Source organism: Rhinolophus sinicus, chromosome 14 (assembly GCF_057876585.1).
Source record: "Rhinolophus sinicus isolate RSI-liver-muscle chromosome 14, RSI-T2T, whole genome shotgun sequence".
NCBI classification, from domain to species: Eukaryota; Metazoa; Chordata; class Mammalia; order Chiroptera; family Rhinolophidae; genus Rhinolophus; species Rhinolophus sinicus.
In genome coordinates, this window is record NC_142514.1 from 158,779,779 (window position 1) to 158,783,973 (window position 4,195).

The 4,195-nt window shown below is 31.8% G+C and overlaps 1 pseudogene; it reads left to right on the forward strand.

The window, feature by feature from the left end:
• Positions 1–1,574: 1,574 nt before the first annotated feature.
• Positions 1,575–1,674, forward strand: LOC141572522 (U6 spliceosomal RNA; annotated as a pseudogene).
• Positions 1,675–4,195: the final 2,521 nt, after the last annotated feature.

A 4,195-nucleotide genomic window follows, 5' to 3' on the forward strand; every position in this document is an offset into this window, starting at 1 on the left:
TTAACACATTAAAACTGAAAGAAAATCAGCAATGCATCTTTTCTCTATCAAACATTCTTAGATGAAAATGACTCAACTCATCACTTTCAAGGAAGTTGCTCTCTGATAAAACAAAGTACGTTCTGATCAAGAAGCTAGGGATATATAACTCCTTCCAAAGGAATGAGGGGAATGAGTTTGCAGGAGTGCAGTATTTTATGTGACTGCATTTGCAGACTCCTTAGTTCATAAGTGTTAAACCTGCAAGAGACACTGAGCCAGGTTCAAGGAATAATATAGGAAGTTGCATTATCATATTATGTGTTTATAAAATATGTGAGGGACAAAAAGCTTAGCAGTTAGAGTGTCCAAATTCTTGCCACTCAGCATACTGTTCTCAGACTCGTTCCATAGCCTTCATTTTGTTAGAAATGCAGGAGCTGAAGCAGAATAATATCGTATGCCAACTATAATTTAATATATATATATAGTCACGGGTTATGGAGTTCAGCATAGGGAATAGAGTCAATGGAACTGTAATAGATATATACGATGTCAGAGGGGCAATAGATTGGGGGAGGAGGGTTGTTACTTTGTGCTTTGTGGGGGGTAAAATGTCTGGTTATTGCATTGTTTTGTGCACCTGAAACTGAAAAAAAAAAGAATTGCAGAATCTCACATTAAATGCATACAGCTTTTTATGTGTCAGTTTTAGTTCAGTAAAGTGGTTAAAACAACAACAACAAAAGAATGCTGAATCACAGATCTCACACCAGACCTTGATATTGCATTGTATCAGTATACCTTGGTGATTTGTATTTTCCTTAAAGTATGAGAAATACTAGTATAAACCTTCTTACTAGAGATTTTGTGATTTATTGCACGGCAAATGGACAACTACATATGTTATTTTTGTTCTTATTTTGCAATTAATTCATTTGACAGTAATTAACAAAAAAATATGTTTAGTTAAAAAATGTTCATTTCTCAAATATGTTGATAATGAAACTGTAACTATCACAAAATATTCACATAAGTTGAACTTCTATTCAAGGGGTCATAATGACATTACTGATTGCATGCAACAGTAGGCAAAAATTTGTTGAAGAATCATGGATATTTATGTCAAAAGTTACTAGTTATTTTCCGAAGACCATGCCCAAAGAGCATAATTAAAGACAGGAAAATTGAAGAAAGTGCAGTTAGGTATCACTTTGTGAAGTAGAATTTTTATTTCGTACTTTCTAGCAGTTAATTTTCCTCCTGCTATTCCTAATTGCGATGTCTGTGTATGTGGCATGTGTACATATACGTTTATGAAAATATAGTGATAGTTGTTATACTTCCTTAGCACAAGAGGTTTGCAAACAGTTACATGATGGCTGTTTTATATCAGCATCATATATTTCAAATGAAAAATTAACATTGAAAATTTTAAATCTAATACTTAAATTCAAAATAGTGCTTTAAAATTTTGTTTTGTAAAGAAACTAATGAAGTACCTGACATTGTGAATTCTATTGAATATAAATTTAAAAGGTTAAAGTTAAAAAATAACACTGATAATGATAAGTGAACTTTGGTGTAGCAAGAGGTCGGTTAATCATTCCAATTTTAGTATATATGCTGCCGAAGCGATTAGTATGGCCCCTGCTCAAGGATGACATGCAAATTCATGAAATGTTCCATATTTTATTAAAAAAAAAAAAAAGTGATGCTCCTAATAAGTTAACAAGAGACAAATATATTTGGGTTTGTGGAAGACAGGTAATCGTAAAATTTCATCCAAATGAACTGAAATAATCTGCTCTATAGGCAGAAGCAATCTCATATGTCAGATGTATAACATTTGAGTGTGAATTCTTCATTTATTATAACTAAACTATAAAATTTTAGGAGAAATTTCATGTTTAAAAGCTTAGCATGGCAGTTTGCAATTTTTACTTTGCAGTTCATCATCACTATAATTTTAGAAATTGTTGTCCTTTAAATTTTAGAAATTGACATACTTAGTTTATGTCAAACTAAGTGCTTGACAATCTTGACATTACTTTTTAAATAAATTACTTTAAAATAGTTGCAGTTTATTCAAAATCAGCAGGAAATCTTTAACCAAACATAAAATAATGGAACACCAAAAACTCTGTTTTTGAAGCTTTAATAATTTCTTGTCATTGAACAAGAGTTTGCAAACAAAAGTTGATTGAAATATGATCCCTTCAAAATCAAAAAATAAATTGAGCAGATTAAATTGTGAGAGCTCCAAGAGAGTACAAGATTGAACTTTGAAATTCTATTATTGCATGTTGGAATATTTTACTTGAAAATATAGTATTTTGTTGAGACTCAATTTTAATTAATTGGTTAAATTTTTTTCTGAACTGAAGTAGAATGGAGAATGAATGCCTGAAATTTTGCAGCACCTAAAATTTATAAAACATTTAAAGAATTACAAATAAAATGTATTTATATTTACTGAAGGAAACATTGTGAAGGGGATGTAAAATGGTAGTACTTCTGAAAATATATGAGCTAAATATTGATGTTAACATAAAATATATGCTGGAAAACTTTTTTAAAATTAAGTTTATTGGGGTGACATTGGCTAGTGAAATTATATAGGTTTCAAGTGTACAATTCTATAATACATTATATATTGCTTGGTGTGTTCACCACCCAGAGTCAGTTCTCCTTCCATCACCATATATTTGGCCCCCTTTAAACTCTTTTACCTCCCCTCCTTCTTCTATCACCCTCTGGTGACCACATCTTTATCCACTGATCTATTGAAGGACACTTTGGTTGTTTCCATGTGTTGGCCACCATGAATAATGCTACAGTGAACATAGGGGTACATATATCTTTACGGATAAATCTTTTCAGATTTTTTCGGTAGATAATCCAGACGAGAGATTGCTAGGTCATGTTGTAATTCTATTCTTAATTTTTTTGAGGAACCTCCATACTGTTTTCCATAATGGCTATACCAATTTACTTTCCCACCAGCAGTGTACAAGGGTTTCTTTTTCTCCACAACCTCTCCAACACTTTTTATTAATTGTATTGTTGATAATAGCTATTTTAATAGGTGTGAGGTAGTATTTCATTGTGGTTTTGATTTTCATTTCCCTAATAGCTAGTGAAGTTGAGCATATTTTCATCTTTCTTTGGCCATCTGTATGTCTTCTTGCATGGAGTGTCTTTCAGGTCTTCTGACCATTTTTAATTGGATTGTTTGTTTTTGTTATTGTTGTTGAGCTGTATGAATTCTTTATATACATATTAGATATTAGCCACTTATTGGAGGTGTTGTTTACAAATGTCTTTTCCCATTTGGTTGCTTGCCTCTTTGTTTTATTAATGGCTTCTTTTGCTGTGGAGAAACTTTTCAGTTTGATTTAGTCTCGTTGATTTATTTTTTCTTTTATTTTCCTTAACTTTGAGGTCAAATTCATAAAAGTGTCTCTAAGACCAAGGTCCATAAATTTAGTACCTATGCTTTCTTCTATGCAATTTATTGTTTCAGGTGCTCTATTTAGGTCTTTTATCCATTTTGAGTTCATTTGGTGTATGGTGACAGCAATCCGGTTTCCTTCTTTTGCACATTGCTTTCCAGTTTTCCAGCATCATTTACTGACGAGGCTTTCTTTTCTCCATCGTATGATTTTGAATCCTTTGTCAAAAACTGCCCATATATAAGTGGGTTTATTTCTGGTTTCTTAAATCTGTTCCATTGGTCTGTGTGTCTGTTTTTCTGCCAATACCATACTGCTTTGATTATTGTACTTTATAGTATAAATGGAATCAGGGAGTGTGATACCTCTGGCCTTGTTCTTTTTTCACAGAGATTTTCTCAATAGATTGCTTTGTCTATTCTGTATCTTTTGTGATCCTATAGAAATACGATGATGTTTTATTCTTTTTCTTTAAAATATGCCATTGAGTTTTGATGGGGATTGCATTAAATCTGTATATCCCTTTGGGTAATATGGCCATTTTAACTATGTTTATTTTTCCAATCCATGAACATGGAATGTCTTTCCATTTCTTAGTGTCTTCTTCAATTTCTTTTTAATAATGCCTGGTAGTTTTTTTTAAATCAAAAACCTCCCCAAAAGCAAAAGTCCAGGACCTGATGGCTTCACTAGTGAATTCTACAAAACTTTCAAAGATGATTTAATATCTGTCCTTCTCAAACCTTCCAAAAATTGAAGAA